Here is a 17,092-nt window from a genome sequence, read left to right as displayed (position 1 = left end):
TAACCAGCTGCTTGTGGCTGTGTTGAAATGCAGGGCATGGAATTTTTATATGCAAATCTCCATTTTTAAAAAACATACATTTTTAATCACCTGTGGGCTGGATTCTTCATCTTTTCTAAGGCTACCCAGCAAAAACTTCTACTTCTGGCACCTACTTTTTCCCCCTTTTCACACTGAATCCTTTAATTCCTCACTATGTTCAATAGGAATGACTCAAATTGACCAAAATGCTCTTGTGTCTCTAGAAAAGTCATATACAAAAGTAAGTTTATCTATGCAAAGATTTTGTATGAAGAGGTGTTTTCGATAACTATAAGTTAATGCTATTGGAGATGTTGCTTCTCTAAGGGGGGAAATTTCTGAATTCTACTCAACTTATAAACATGTTATGGAACATTTATTTATAAGTGATAGAAAGTACATGCAGGGCCTCCCCTTGGCGCAGCGGTTGAGCGCTGGGTTGCGAAGCTGCCCGCGGCCTCTGCGGTGCCAGTTCGATCCCCGGCTGCTCCCTGGCCACCGGAGGAGGGTCCCACATGGCGCGCAGACTGTCTCCTGCCGCCCGCTGCTCCCCTCAGCAGTGTACTTCGGTCCTTCTGCCTGCTCTGCTCCCCGCTCTGGCTCTGGTGAATTCTCTCACCCTCCCGCGCTTCTGACTGTACCCAGTGCATGTATAAACAAAAACAAACAAACAAACAAATAAATAAATAAAACATGCCTCTATAAAAAAAAAAAAGAAAGAAAGTACATGCAGTTATATTAAGTATACATTTACCCAGAGAACATATGCGTACATCATATTTTTTCCTTAGGTATTGTTTGATGTTTTACCTACTTTAAGTGATAAGAACTATTTAAAGTAAAAAAGATAAAAAAATCAGTATAGTCAGCGTGCATATTTCATTGTCACTTGTATGATAAGCAATTCTGTAAACATGTGCCTCTATTTAATATCATGTAGCTTTAGGGAAAGAAATTGTAGGGAAGAATAAAATTTTGTACTTCCTTTTATGATTGAAATCTCTTGCTTTCTAAAAATTGAAATCTTTTGCTCTCTAAAAATTTTTCTTCTAAAATAAGTAATCTGTTTTATCAATAGGACTACTATGTTTGTATGCCTTTCTAATTTCCTTAATACAGTTTTCTTTATTTGACTTATAAACACTTTGTCATTTTTATTTACATCCTTAAAAACACGAGGTAGAAAAAAATAGGTTTACATGAAATACTTACATATAAGTCATATATATTTGTTATTATTATATATTAAGATTATCTCTGTTGTTGTTTAGATTTGATTGACAGTTGACAAATCTGAATCTTAAATAACTTAAATCCATTGTGGTTGTGAAACTGGTAAGTTTCAGAGACTAGAACTTATTAAGATACAGTTCTACTGACCTAAACTCTCTAGTTTTTCATTTATAACAATATAAAAAAGAACACAAAATGAAGAAACTTTTGTTGCTAGAGCACCTGCTTATGTGCTGAGGCATCACACATATTAATGCATTTAGTTTTTGTGCAAGTACTGGATGAAGCTTCGTTTTATAGCTGAAGAAACATGGACAAATAAGGAGTTCAATTACTTGCTATTAATTGCAAATAAGTGACTAAGCCAAATAGTGTTCCTAGTGCTCCTACACACACACACACACACACACACACACACACACACACACACAGTGCACACCTTTCCCTATACATTGTATGCAGTTCATGCTTGGGAGTAACCAGCGTTTTATTTTAACTGTAAACAGTTGAGAGGTTTGTATCACAGTGAAAATGATTTTTGTTTCATCAAGTTGCCCGTTAATGTAGGAGAAAAACAAAAAGGTTTTGTTCTTGGTTTAAAAAAAAAAATCTATTTCTTCCATGTCTGGGAGGTGACCTTTCTGAGGTTACACCGTGGGTAGAATTCATTCTGCAGGATGTGAGTGGGATTTGGGGAGTCTGAGGGGAATGACTGATGAATCCATACCCCATTTGTAAGCGGCTTGTCACGTTCAAAACAGTGCAGTTCTGGTATCACATATGTGTAGAGAAAACAAAGGATGGATACAGGCAAGTATCAGTCGGATTAGGTTTAGTTGGGAGTGACACAACATGCCAAAATGCCGCTGCCTCAGACAAGACAAAATTTTATTTCTCGTGCATGTGATAGAGGTGTGGAGGCTCAGGAGTCTCGGGCGGTTTCCAGATGACTGAAGATTTGATTTTTCTACTTTGCGGCTCCCCAATCCTCATATGTGGCTCTCTGCCTCACGGCCCAGGCTGGCTGCTCAGGCACCTACGGTCACGCTGTAGCCCAGTCAGGAGAAGAAAGGAAGAGCAGGTCTCCCTTACCTTCAGGAAGTCACATGTGGCACCTTTTGCTCAGACCCAGTCAGCCATGGCTGTGAAGACACACTCCTGGGGGATGGGAGGCAAAAAAGCCCTCTTACTCCATCAGACCTTCCTGGTAGGCTATCAGTAAGGCAGGGGGAGGGAGAGATGGATCTGGGTCAAGTCTGCCAGGGAGAGTGGAAGGAGACAACAGAAGGGTTGCCCCCTCGGGGCTTGCTCTAGGAAACCTTGGCAGTCCTTTGCTGAGAACAGGAATCCTGGAACTGGCAGGCAGATGTGGGTCCTAGACTTCTACTTAAGAACCCCCCTTTGGAGTGAGTGAGGGAAATCTCTAGCTCATGTCTTTAAAAAATAATAATAATAAGCAAAGATGATATAACATTGGTGCTTTGGTAGTCCTTTTGCACACTGCCTCACTGCATATGGCCTCCCCGAGGAAGGACATCCTCAGTGAATCCCAGCTCCACAACTGGGCTCACTTCCAGAAACTTGAGTTCCCATTTGGAAGTCTGAGCTCCCAACATGGATGTGGACTCTATAAGAGAAGCTCAAATTTCCTGTGACCTGCTGTCCCCAGCATTTTCCGGGGAGCCTTGTCACAGGCAGAGAGTAAATGTAGGTGGGGGAAGGATGTTAGGGAGCTGGCAGCCTTTCTGTCATATGTTTCTTCCTCCCAAGGAGTTTTGGAAAAATATTTTCGGCAACTGTCTTTTGCAGTTTTTTTTCATTCCAAATTATGCTATTGAAGTAAGTTAGGATTACATCGTTGTGTCTGCCCTGGAAGTAATAGGTTCAAATGTATGCTTTTCCTGCCCACCACCAGTGCCCCAAAATTCCTCCACCATTCTTTGAGTGCCAAACCCATTACATATATTACTACATTTAAGGGCAACGAACTCTAAAAAGTAGGCCTTATTCATTCTAGTTTCACAGACACAGAAGCCCAGAGACAAAGTCGCATAGCTAGTGGAGGAGTTGCTGAGATTTGGACTTGGGCCTGATGGACTCCAGAATTCATACCCTCTATCACCACAAGTTCTCATCTGTAAAAATTTCAAAAGGGTGCAGTGACCCTTTGCTGTTTCCTTGGTACAGTAGTCTGAGGAAAGTAGAGAGGGACAAGCTTCTCCTGGCCCCTGAACTCATGTGGTGCCCCTCCCCCTTCGTGCCATGGGCTGCAGGTAAATCCTCCTCACAATTGAGTGTAGGATGTGCACTGTTGGGGCCGTGAGGGTGTGGGTCCCGATGCAGAGCAGGTCAGGGAACATGGGAGCAAAGCGCTGCTGGGGGAGCCCTGTCACCGCCCTCCCACCGGAGAGACCTGTCTTCCCCACTCTGCTCTTTATTCCTCAGCAGCTTTCATCCTACAACACCCCATCTTACACCTACCCCAGTGATTGCTAGATGACTGTCTTTAAGTCCAAGAGTCTGGCATCTTCATCCTCATCCAGGAAGAGAGAAAGAAATAGTCATTGCACAGTTTCCCCCCCGAAGAGTAAAGAAATCACTTCTCTTCAACTCCTCTTGGCCCAAACATGATCAAGATGCTTATCCCTGAGCCTAGAGTGGAGCCAGGGGACAAGATGATGGCCCACAAACCCCATTGCCAGCCAACTTCCCCAGTGCCCATCTTTGCAAGAGTAGCTGAGGGCAGACACCGAAAGACAGGGCTGGGGCGTGAGAGCTCCCACTTGTCCATCAGACCTCCTGGGGCCTGTGCCCTGCCAGCCCTACTTCCAGCCACGCCCAGGAGCCCCCATCTTGATTCTTTGACTGGCAACTTTTGGGAAGCTGCTGACCCCTAGTGTTCTAGTGGAGCATTGGACAGAGAACCTTGAAGTTTGGTTAGCCTGTGAGATGAGAATCACACACAGAGTGAAGGTGTGAGCAAAATTAAACTTCTAGAAGAGTTTTAATGAACTCCCAAAGAGCAATGGAGACCCATCATGCCCACTTCCCTGACCCCACAGGCCAGCATCCTCAGTTGCTCTCTGTCACCTTGTCCACCTGTAAATCCTTATCCACCTTATCCCCCACACCAGCTGGGGGTGTGTTCTCTGGTGGGGAGGTGGGCTGGATGCTAAGTCCCACCCAAGCACCTTCATACCTCATGAGGGAATATTGTGTGAGTCAACCAAATACCCAGAGTTGCTTGGCAATCTTGGCTCCTTCCCTAGCCACTACTTTCATTTATAATTATCAGATGCATCAGCTTATAGATATATTACAATAAAATCACTAAGCAAACAGCTGCATTTGAAATATGTACAATAAATATGAAAATATTCTGAGAACCCCAAATTCATAGTGTCTGGTAGGTGGCAGTGAAGGCATCGGCTGTGTTTGACTCTGTCATCACCCAGTCCGTCAGCGCTGCTACGAGCTCTGCTTTCAGCTGCCAGCAAAGCTACACTAGACGGCCTTCCCTTGGTGTGTGCATTTGGGGAAGCAGGACGTTTCCTACGCCCCATGATTTGGGATGTGGGTGAAGAAGAAGAGAAACCATGTGGTAATTCTGGTATGAGATGACTCTCAAGAAAATGGAGAATATGGGTTTTGTTTTGCTTTTAATTGACTTCTAGTTGAAGTGTAAATGTCAGCTCTCAGGATAAGAGAAATTTTGCACAAGCCTATGGGTAACTGAACCCCATTAGCTGTGGAGGGCACCAAAGGACAGATGGGATTTCTCAATCTTAGGCCTGGGGAGAATTCCAAGAAATGTGGTGACCCAGCTGTAGAGGCCCAGACAGCTGTCAGGTTTTGGCAGAATGAGCTGCTGCTCAGTGACAGAACTTTGGGGCTCCCTTGAGGACTGACCTGAAGCCTGTTGGATCCCTAGTAGAGGGGTCATGTCCCATCCATCTCTCCCCCTCTTTCAAAGGAAGAAGAAAAATGGGAATGTGAGTGTCAGGGTGTTGAACTGGATCACTGATACAAAGACACTTGAAAAGCCAGACTCATTTTTTCCCTCATGTTTTCCCTCAGCCTGCTCTTGTCTCTAAATAAAGGAGATGCTGTTTATTATGTAGACTGTCATTGTTAATACAATTTGGTATTTTGTGGAGAACGAAGATCTAAATAATTTATTCTAGTTCACTGTACAAATTTCACAATTCTGCTTGGAATTCTTCCTTCTTTGAGACACACAGTGTTCTTATACAGATTTTTGTTCCGTAGGTGTTTAACCAAAAAAAAATCAGTGATTTGAAAAGCTACTAAAGACACAAACTGATCCCAATCAGCCAGTTTGAACAGTCTCCCTTTTTTAATCTACATTTGTGCTTCAGGGAGAAAGTTCCATAAAAGGCTCTGTGTTGACTTTGTCAGACTGATGTGTGAGCGATGGATGAGGACTGGATGGCCTGGGGTGTGTGCCAAAGCCCTTGCTCGCCTGCCTTCACACTCGACACAAACCCCCAATTTTTAAATGTGCCAAGTACATGCATTTGTTTGATGCATTTTTCTATGTGCTCCCTGATTTTGTAAAAGAAAAATTAACCTTTAGGAATGTTATAACACATTGGGTACAAAAATAAAGGCACTTGTTCAAAGACTTACTTTCATCTGAAATGTGTTGTTTTGTTTTGCTCCCCCCAACATTATAAGTTGTGTATGTGTGTGTCTCTTTGTGTGTGTGTGATATGTGTGTTGAATAGATGATATCCATATAGGAATTCTCTTGAGAAAGGTTCTCAGGCTGAAATGGGGGAATCCAAGACATTGTTTAATTTGGATGAGAATAAAAAGGTGTGTTCCTCCATGCTGGTGTGAGGCACGGCTGTGATTTGTGCAGGGAAGCTCCTGTATGGACAGTGCTTCACATCTGCTCTCTTACTAAGTCCAACCAGGAACACCTGGATGTGGGGTTATTGCTCTCATTGTACAGAGGAGGATAAGTTGTGGAATTTGCCACATAGTTAGGGTGTGGCCAATTTTTGAATCCAGACATTTCTCAACTCAAGGACACTATTCTTTTCACTAATCCAAATGGCTTATCACTCAAGTTTTTGTCTTAAAAATATGAACAACTGGGCCTCCCCGGCGGCGCAGTGGTTGAGCGCTGGGTTGCGAAGCTGCCCGCAGCCTCTGCAGCGCCGGTTCGATCCCCGGCTGCTCCCCGGCCACTGGAGGAGGGTCCCACATGGCACGCAGACCTCTCCTGCCGCCCGCTGCTCCCCTCAGCAGTGTACTTCGGTCCTTCTGCCTGCTCTGCTTCCCGCTCTGGCTCTGGTGAATTCTCTCACCCGCCTGCGCTTCTGACTGTACCCAGTGCATGTATAAACAAACAAATAAATAAATAAAACATGCCTCTATTAAAAAAAAAAAAATATGAACAACCAGAAACGTTTGTTCAGCTCAGTGTGTCTCGACAGAGTAACAGTTTCTTTGGAGCCCTTATGTTTTCACTGAAAATTTGATTGCTTTTGTTTTCATTTTGATGAGAAATCATTATTACTAAGCATATTCTAGATTATATATTTGATAACTGAGTGTGACTCTATTCTGTAGGTCACACTGGTTCTATTATGTTTACATCAACATCAAAAGTATTCTCTACCCCAGAGATTGCTAGCTACTCTACCCAATTTCTACTCTTCCTTTCTCCCTTACTAACAGGGTCATAATTTGATTAGAGGTGGCAATACTTATGCATTTCCCAGACTCCTTGAAGTTAGGGATGGTCACGTGGCACCTTTCTGGTCAATGAGCCACTGGGTGGGGCTTCCAAGGTCTTTAAAGGTAGCTGTCTTGGCAGACTAATACCTTTTGTACTCTCTCTTCTCTCTCTCTCTTCTCTCTCTCTCTCTCTCTCTCTCTCTCTCTCTCTTTTATTTTGCCCAGAAGGAGGTCAATTTATGACCACTGGAACAAGAACATAAAGAGGAAGAGTCTGGGTCTCTAGTAATTACAGAAAAATCCGTGACAACCCTTGACTAGCCTATCTATAGACACCTCATCATATGAGAAAAATAAGCTCCCTGTTTCTTTAAATAGCTCTAGTGAGATATAATTTACATACCATAAAACCCCCTCTTTTAAGGGTACAATTGAGTGTATACTCACAAAAAAATCAGTTCTCAGAGCTGTGCAAAACTTCACCACAATCCAATTCTGAAAACTTCCATCATTCTCAAAAGACCGGCTCTTGAAAATTCTTGGCCCCACTCCCAATCCTAGGCAATCCCTGATCTGCCTTCTGCTCCTATAAATGGGCCGTTTTGGGGCATTTCATATAAATGGGAGCATACAACATGGGGTCTTTTTTTTTTTTTAAATGATTTATTTATTTATTTGTTTGTTTGTTGATTTATTTATTTATATAAGCACTGGATACAGTCAGAAGCGCGGGAGGGTGAGAGAATTCACCAGAGCCAGAGCGGGGAGCAGAGCAGGCAGAAGGACCGAAGCACACTGCTGAGGGGAGCAGCGGGCGGCAGGAGAGGTCTGCACGCCCTGTGGGACCCTGGCCGGTGGCCGGGGAGCAGCCAGGGATCGAACCGGCACTGCAGAGGCTGCGGGCAGCTTCGCAACCCAGCGTTCAACTGCTGCGCCACCGGGGAGGCCCAACATGGGGTCTTTTACGTCTGGCTTCTTTCACTTGGCTTATTGTCTTTGAGATTTGTCTTTGTGGTCAGTATCAGTATAGTTCGTTCTTACTACTGAGGAATAGTGCACTGTATGGTGGTTTTGTGTAGTTTATTCCTTTACCAGTTGATGGACATGCAGATTGTCTTCACTTGCTAGATTGTGAATAATGCTTCCATGAACACATAGACGTCATTTTAAGGCATGTTTCCATTTCTCTTTGGTAGATACTTAGAAGTGAAATTGGATAGTTATGATTATGGGTCATAGGATATATTTGTGTGTAATGTTTTTAAGAAACTGTCAAACTTTTTCAAAGTGCATTTCTGCCAGGAATATATGAAAGTCCCACCTTTTCCATATCCTTATCAATAATTATTTTATGTTTTGGAATATACTCATTGTAGTAAGCATGAAGTGATGTCTCGTTGTTTTGATTTGTATTTCCCTAATGACTAATGTGACTAATAATGCTGAACATCTCCTCATGTGCTTATTAGCCTGTTTTTAAATTTTTTGTTTTATTATTGACTTGAAAAGAGATCTTCATATATTCTGGATATGTCCTTTATCAGAAATAATATTTACACATATTTTCTCCAGAATGTGCTTTATCTTTTCATTTTATTATTGTATTTTTGAGGTACAAAAATTTGGATTTTGATAGCCTATTATTTCAGTATTTCTCCTGTATGGATCCTCTATTTAAGAATTCTTTATCTAATCTAAGACCACAAAAGGTCTTCTATATTTTCTTCTAGAAGTTTTAGCCCTTATGTTAGTCTGTGAGCAATTGTAGTTTGTTTTGTGTGATATGAAATAATTATATAAATTCATAGTTTTTGCATGTAGATATCCAGTTGGCCCATCATCATTTGTTTAAAAGACTGTCCTTTCCCCCGCTAAATTATCCCTTCACACTTTGTCAAAGATCAGTGGACTACAAATGTGAGGGCTGATTTCAGTATTCTCAACTCTGTTCCATTTATCCACATGCCCATCCTTATGCTAGTACCATAATATCTTGATCAATGTGCCACTATGGTAAGTTTCCAAATTAGGAGTTTAAGTTCTCCAGTGTTGTTCTTTTCCCAGATTTTAGGACCAATTACTGCCAAAATGTTGGAATTTAATAGGAATTGGTTGACTCTATAGATCAGTTTAAAAATTACCGTCTTGATAATATCAATTCTTTCAACTCCCGAGTGAAGAATATGTCTCCATTCATTCACATTCCTTTTATTTCTTTCAGCTGTATTTTGTAGTTTTCAATGTATAAGTCTAATGCTTGTTTTGGTCCTTAAATGTTAAAGTCACTGTTTTATGAACTTTTCTTCTATAAGCTGAAATCCTGAAACATGTTCTAATTGGCTAATAAAAGAAAATTAAAGGAATAGAAGTAGATTTAGTATACATAAATGATATAAATTTTATTTTTATTGAGGTAACATTAATTTATCACACTGTCTAGCTTTCAGGTGTACCGTTTCTCACCTCAGAACTGCATACATCATACCACCAAGCTATTCCTTCCCCCTCCCTCCCCCTCTGGTAACAGCCATTCTGTTGTCAGGCTCTAAGAGTTTGTTTTTGTTTTGTTTGTACACTTGCTTTTTTCTTTACATTTCACATATGAGTGAAATGACTCAGTATTTGTCTTTGTTCTTCTGACTTATTTTGCTTAGCATAATCCCCTCAAGGTCTATCCTTATTATAAATGGCAAGATTTCATCTTTTTATGGCTGAGTACATAAATGATATTTTTATGTGAAAAACAAATGATGTCACGGTACATTGTACATGGTACGTGGTGATAGGTTTCACAGAGGAGAGAATGGAGTCAGTGTTGAGAAAACTGAACTGTTGCATGGCACAGAGAATAGGTATAGCTAACCCAAAGGAACCTTTGCTTTAAGTTAGTGCCTTATGTATAAAAAGTCAACCAAGGAGCAGTATCCGTCCCAATAACTTGGTATCTATTCATTGAAATCAGTTGATCCTATGTCATTTTTGTTTCAGTCATTTGTAAATTGGCTTGTATTCTGTTTTGTCAGTCATCTTCTCCTCTAGCTTGTGTCTGCCCTTTCATCTCTGATAATGGCAGCAGCCACCATCAACACACTCATGATTCCTTCCTGCTTTTCATTTCCTATAACCAGTCAGTCACCAAGTCTTGCCAATTGTAATTTCTGTGTTTTAAACCACCCCCCTCCCCATCCCAGCTCCCACCGCAATTCTACGAATGCTTTTAACTCTCACTTCAGCTACTATGACTTCTCCCACCCACTCTCCCCCCCATCCTGCACACTTTACTCCCTCCCCCAATCTACTTGTCTACCTGTCCAGGTGGGTCTCCTCCAATCCTTTAGTGACTTCCTCAGGATAAAGCCTAAACTTCTGAAGTTGGCACTGGCTCCCCTATCTAGATCCTATTAATCTCTGGCCTCATTTCTTGGCTGCTCTGTTATCCAAAACTATCCTGCTGAATGGTCTGGCTTGTGTGTTTCTAACCTCCACATCTTTGCTTTTACTGTACCCTCTGCCTGAAATGTTTGATCTGTTACCCTACTTGCTACGTAAACATCTCAAATGCACCTACTCCAGAAAAGCATCCCTGACACCTCCTCCTTAGACTTGGTTCGGTATAGCCTACTGTATAGATTATGTTGTATATAATAATATAAATCTGTAATGTATTGTGTATCATCTGTTTATGTATCATGTGCACCTCGAGAATGTGGATGGGCCTCATTGCATCTCAGCCCTGCCTTATCTTAGGTACTCTAAATATGTGTGGACCAGGCGAAGGAATTAAATATCTATGATGAAGAAAAGGACAGTAGTCCATGGCATCAAGAGTATAAGCCACACAATAAAGACCTTCCTTTGCAGATCACGAATGATTCCGTGCTGGTGGGTCTGAAAGGGAGAAGCAGTACCAGATACCTTGAGTGGGAGCAGCTCTGAGCAGATTCTGCAACCTTACCTGTCAGAGCAACGTGGATACTGGGTTGTGTCTGGTTTTCAGGGAAAGAAATTCACTTTTTGAAGCAGTTAGCATAGCCAAATTGAAAATAATTCCACCCCTTCTGGGTGACCATTCTGGGTCTTTGCTCATCCTTGTACCCTCTTGGCTGACTTTTCCAAATACCTCCAATTTGGCATTACTCTGAAAAGAACGCTGTCTTACTAACTGATTAGCTCAAATGCAAGTTAAACCATGTGACCCTACAGTGAATGACCAAGTAAACTAATGCATCTTTTCAATGAGAAGTTTTTTATGGTAGTACAAGAGGAATTGAGTGTAACCTGCCCCTTCTGGTTAATTCCTCATTGTCTTTGTCATTGTATTTTCACTATATTCAGGGCTTCTTCAGTCACAACCCTGAGCCTCAGTTTTGACAAGTTGCTTTGTCACACCAGCACCGCCTCCAGCGCTCCTGCCATGCGGTCCCAGTGAGCCCACTGTGTCCAGTGCTCCAGCTCCAGGGATAATGAGCAGTGGAGAAGCTGTAACAATAGCTGAGCATATTTTAAGGTGGGGATGGTAATACCCTGAGATTCGAAACTGAAGTGCAAAAGAGCATGACGACTGTGTAAACAATGTGGTTAGCATATGGTCATTGGCTTCTTATCCCTCCAACTTCCTAATCCCTCCACATCCATATTGTCTCCCCCAGAAGGGGCATAGTGGAGTGTTGGCAGAACACTGTCTTCAGGGCTTCTGTGTGCTTGTGGGGCAGCTGGAGAAGGGGCAGCCCTGCTACCAGCCTCCTCACTGTGGATCTTTGAGCTTTCAGGACCCACAGAGGGAGGCACTGAAGCTCAGGGAAGCAACATGTCTGTCTGTCTCTGTCTGTCTGTCTCTCTCTCCCCTTTCTCTCTCTCTCTCTCTCTTTCTCTCTCTCTCACACACCCCCCCCCAAGGTCACAGGGGGATTGGCCTGGCCTATCTCCAGCCCTAGTCTATGATAACATCATAGAGCCTTTTCCTTTCTGGCAACTTAAGATTTGTTTACATTAGTGGAATTTTATGCTCAGCATCTTAATTTAAAAATGAACAATGTTTGTGTGGTCCTTACGCTCTGCCTTAGTTATCTATTGCTTTGTAACAGATTACACAAACAACAGTTTAAAGTAACAAACATTTCTTATCTTTGTTCCTGAGGGTCAGGAATCTGGGAGCTGCTCAGCTGGTTGGTCCTGGCTCAGGGCCAAACTGTTCACTGGGACTGTGGTCATCTGAACGCCTGAGTGGGGCAGGAGTGTCCTCTTCCCAGAAAGCTCACTCATTCCCCATCTGACTCACTCATGTCCCATATGGCTCGATCCCATCCCAGGTGCTCACTCCCATCCCTCATGACTCACTCGTGGCTCACTCCAGATGGATCCGGAGGTTGGGAACCTTGGTTTCTTCCATAGGCTACTGCATGTCCTTACAACATGGTGGCTGACTTCTCTAGTGCAAATGATTGACGGGAGAAAAATCTAATCTCCAAAGTATCTGGTGTGTCATGGCTTTTTCCTATAGAAAAAGTCTCGAAATCCAGCCCATATTCATGGAGAAGAGAATTAGGCTCCACTCTTCAAGGAAAGAGTATCAAGGATTTGTGGATGTATTTTAAAGCCACTGTGCTCTCTGAACCCATATCCACACGTCTCCTGAGGTAAACAAAAACAGAAAAAAATCGCCCACCACTAGTGGTAAATTGCTTTGCTCTCTCTGTCTGACCATCACTTGCATATTCTGACCACCAGTAGCGCCAGTGAAGAAAGTGTTTCCCTATCCTTTCACTGCCACCTAGGGGAATGGCTGTTTGCTTAACAGAGAGATATCTGCTTTTACAAGGAATTTGCAGGGACAGGAACGTGGGAGATAGTGTTTGTCCACTTGATCAAGCCCTGACTTTGGTCCAGACTATCTACCAGGGATTGGCGCCCACCTTTTGCCCGGTAGGTTAGTAACCTAGGGAGGCTGCCAGTGGGCGGAGATGGTGCCTAGCATGTCCCCACATGTTATTCCCCAGTGCTTTTCCTGCTCTTTAAGGGAGACCTGAGCCTTAGGGTGGGGTCAGCTCTGCCCGGCACCTCACCCTCAAGGCAGATGGCTCAGGTGGTCCTGAGCATATCTCCCTGGCCAGTCCATCTTAGTTGGGTTCGGTCAGTAATTTCTAGGCTTGAATGAAGGTTATTGCTGGTTCCAGGCTTATACACTTGGGGAATCCACTGTTGGCCACTTCCTGCTCCCACCAGACTCTAAATGGACATTGGTAGAAAGACTTCTGTGGCTCTGGGAGCACAGACCTAAAGTTAGAGTTTGAGGTTTGAGGTTATTTTTACAGAGTGAGAGCGCAGAACCAGTTCTGTAGTCAGGGTGCTTCTACCTTCCCCCCAACCCTGTACCCACCTTAATCAGAAGTATTAGGAATTTCTGCCACTTTAAAGATAAATCACACTCCAAGGCTAACATTTGAATTTATGATTTCTTCTGTGAGAGGAAATGATTCAGATTTCTAAAAATTATAATTATAGACAAGTTATTCTTAAAAAAATATGCATATATTTTCAAATGAGCTTATCAGTAGAGTATAGAATATTTTAAAATCTTGAGCTTTCATTCTCTCTGAAATTAAATAAATCTTACCCGGAAGGAGTGGTGGAAATCTGAGGAAAAGTAGGAAAATATGAACCGTTTTGACTCATCATTCAAGAATGCTTGGGGTGACAGTATATGACAGGTGGCTTTCTACATGTCAGAGGCAGCTGTAAATAAACAGATGTCCCTACCTTCCTCAAGCTGATATGGTCCCAGAAGTTAAGCAATAAAAAGGACTTGTGAGTACTTATGGAGTATGTGGATTTCCCTGGTGCTCTGGAGAAAAGGAAGGCAGGGGGCAGGGGTGGGTGGACCTGGGGATTTGTGGGTGTTGAGGAGAGATCACAGATGCAATAGGGTTCAGGGAAGGTCTCTGCTCTGCATCATGTGAAGAGAGGTCTGGAAAGGGCAAATTCAGGCTCAGGGCAATGGCATGCCCCGCAGAAATGGGCTGCGCAAAGGCCCTGGGGTGATGCTTAGCTTAAGTCTCAGACTGACTAAGGTCCCTTTGTGGCAGGTCCTTAGTGAATGAAGAAAAAAATGTCAGGTTGGTGAGGACATGTTGATATAAGTCTCTGTAGGTTCCAGCAGTACCTTGGCTGCTTCTCTGGAGGACTCTGAGCAGACCTGAAAAGTGATGAACTCAGACCAGTTTTTAGAAAAATTACCCTGTTTTGTTAGAGACGTGGAAGAGGTTGGAAGGCCAGAGCAGGAAGTCTGGATAGAAGACTTTTGTAGTAATCTGGAGAAAGATGGCAGATCTGAGCAGGATAGTAGCAGTGGGGGTGGTGAGAAGTGGGTAGATTCTGGGTACGTTTGAAAATTCCACCACAGAGAATTTGCTCTGGGCTATGGGATGTGACAGGCAGGGAAGCAGCAGGATGCCCCCAGATTTAGTCCTCATTAGCTGAAAGCATGAAGCTCTCATCTGCTGAAATGAGGAAGATGGGGTAGAAGAGTTTGCAGGAGTCAGGGGCTGTAAGAGAGTAGGAGTTAGCCTCGGGCATGCTAAGTTTAAGATGCCCATTAAAGATGCAACAGAAATGGTGAGTCAGTGTCTAGAGTTCAGGAAAAAGCCTAGAGGTATACATTTTGGAGTCTCCAGCCAAGAGATGAGAGAGAGAGTTAGAGAGGAAGACAAAGGGCCAATTCAGGGTGCTTGGTGCAGTGCTGTCCAGTGGAACTCGCTATGACACTGGAAACTTTCTCTCTGAGCATCCAGCACTATGGTCACTCAACACATGTGACACACAGCTGGTGCACCTGAGTAACTGAATTTTTATTTTGCCTAATTTTAATTTAAATTGACACGTGTAACTTGTGGTCACCATATTGACCATCGCTGCTCCAGTGGTAAAAGTGGGAAAAGAGAAGGGACCAGCAGAGGACAGTCCTGACTATGGGGAAGGGCCCAGGAAAGGGCTGGCTCAGAAGCCGCTGTGTCAAATGTTTCCTGGAAATCTCTGAGGAAGGTTGGGATAGTCCTGGGGTGTGGGACGGTGGAGCCGTATCCGTGCCATGGTGGAAACAGAAGCCTGACCCGAGGGTGTTCCAAAGAGAGTAACAGAGGAGTTGCAGATGGCAGTTCTGGAAGGCTCTTTAGGGAGTGCCGTGGTTTCTAGGAGCCTCTGGGATGGAGTGGTCAGGAAGCACAGAGGAGGCCAGGCAGTGCCAAGGACACGCTCTGGATTAGTCGTCATGAATTTTAAGTGACATTGGTTCAAGTGCTTGTGTATTTATCTCCAAACACACACACCAGTCTGGAAACAGCCATGCGTGGCATGGAGCCACATTTTGGGATGCAGCTGAGCGAGTGAGAAGTGAGAGAGTTGGTGGCTGTAATGATGGACCTTGGAACCTAAGAGACGGAGAGAGGAGGGGAGTGGTGGACGGGGAGGCAGTGCATGGGGCGCAGAGCCAATGCAGTTGAAGAACTGTTGGGATTGAGCACCAGACAGCTGGAGTGATGAGGGGAGACTTGGGAAATGGGAGGTTCGAAGATGAATCGTGAAGGTCATGGCAAGGTGTGGATGTGACCACAAGAAAGGGTATAACTGAGAGAGAATGGAAGAAGGAAGTCAAGGAAACTATGGGCCAAAATTTTAGAGGGATCATGTAGCAGACATGGAAATTCCCAGAAATTAGAGCGACTCTTCAAGGCAAGGTATGAGGTCGAATAACCTGGGGAGGAATAGGCAGGTGCAGTGGAGGAGGCTAACTGGTGGTGTCAGGATCTGAGGAAGGGAGGCAGCAGGGCACAGGGAGGAGCAAGGCTTGTTTGGAAGTAAGGCAGGAGCAGGGAAGACTCCCAACCATCCATCCAACCTGCTGGTAATAGGGAGGTGGGGAGAAGGCAGCTACCACTTGAGAGAGCTGCAGGGGAAATAGCACCTTCAGATTCCTGTTAAAGAAGAGGGCAATGGGAATGTTCCAGAAGAGGGCACCCTGGAGGGCTGTGGGGACAGGGAAGGCAGAAGGGCTGGGCCAGGAGACATGCACAGAGCCACTTAGGCAGGCACAGGTGTGCAATGGGTGACTGGGAGTTGGAGGAGAGTAGCTAGGAAGGAGGAGTGGAAAGCACCTTGGGGTAAGGCTAGGTGGTCTCCAGGACAAAGAGTGGAAGGAGGGCTGCTGGAGGCTGAAGAGAGCTCCTGCCCAGAGCACAGATCGCTGACACCATGGGCTGATAGCAGGATGAAGGGGCTGCTCTGAAGCAGAGAGGAGTCAGGAAAAAAATCTAACCCAAGTTACAGAATATCCCCAGTGTCCTGCAGCACCTGCCTACCCTTACCCACTCATACTAGACCTGAAGAACTGTGGTGACAACATCAAGGCCCTCACAGCAGCACAGACGTGCAGTCAGTGCATCCACCTCCTCTCGGCAGCCCCGTCAACTTCATTCCTCTCACACAGAGAGGGGTCACATCTTTCCAGTGATGTTTGCAGGCCAGAAGCCAGAGGGACTTCTTTCCTTCAGACCCTAGAACTCGCATACATCTCATACTAAACGTGTGTCTGGCTACCTTCTCCCCATCTCTGCCCAGGACCAGCCTCATGAGTGCATGGCTTTGCCACAGGCAGGTCTGGTCCTTAGAGCCCTGCATTTGGCTTAATGCCCTGCTCTTGCTGTCCTGAAGTTCTTGGACCCTATTTTCATTTTGCTCAGGGCCTTCCAAAGTATATAGTGCACCCTGTGCTTATCCCAGCCCCTAAAGAAACCAATAACAGGTAAAACATGAGCATGGAAGAGCCAGGTCATTTGAATTATCATCCCATCTGTGTGTCAACATTCCCGCAAAGAAGGGCATTTTGAAAATAATGAAAAACACCTTAACCACATCATTTGTAATTAAGGAAATAATTGGGTGCAGCTAACACCTTATGAACTCCCAGTTTAATCATTTTTTTTCAACACAAAGAAGGAGCATCACTCTCAGAAGGCATTTATTGTCATTACTCACGTAGGCATTAATAAGTTGAAAAGCTGAAAGTTATTTTTTACTCCAAGCGAAGCATGACTGCATTATGGTTGATCATGCCAGAGCATTCAATCCTTCCAGAGAG

General features: G+C 44.0%; 1 protein-coding gene and 1 long non-coding RNA gene across 8 annotated transcripts in view; one reads left to right on the top strand and one right to left on the bottom strand.

Annotated features, from left to right (window-relative positions):
- Positions 1-17,092, top strand: part of LOC119257877 (IQCJ-SCHIP1 readthrough transcript protein) — a 657,554-nt gene that overhangs the window by 578,652 nt on the left and 61,810 nt on the right. The gene's annotated exons all lie outside the window — the stretch shown is intronic.
- LOC129146783 (uncharacterized) lies at positions 2,131-4,431 on the bottom strand. The gene is made up of 3 exons (XR_008553987.1): positions 4,345-4,431; positions 3,736-3,788; positions 2,131-2,412 (listed from the first exon to the last, which is right to left on the bottom strand). It is a non-coding gene; the product is annotated as an uncharacterized LOC129146783 (long non-coding RNA).

Source organism: Talpa occidentalis, unplaced genomic scaffold (genome assembly GCF_014898055.3).
Source record: "Talpa occidentalis isolate TD23 unplaced genomic scaffold, MPIMG_talOcc4v2.1 talOcc4.4, whole genome shotgun sequence".
Lineage (NCBI taxonomy): Eukaryota > Metazoa > Chordata > Mammalia > Eulipotyphla > Talpidae > Talpa > Talpa occidentalis.
Note: the sequence above shows the minus strand (reverse complement) of the source record. Positions and strands in the feature narration are given on the sequence as shown.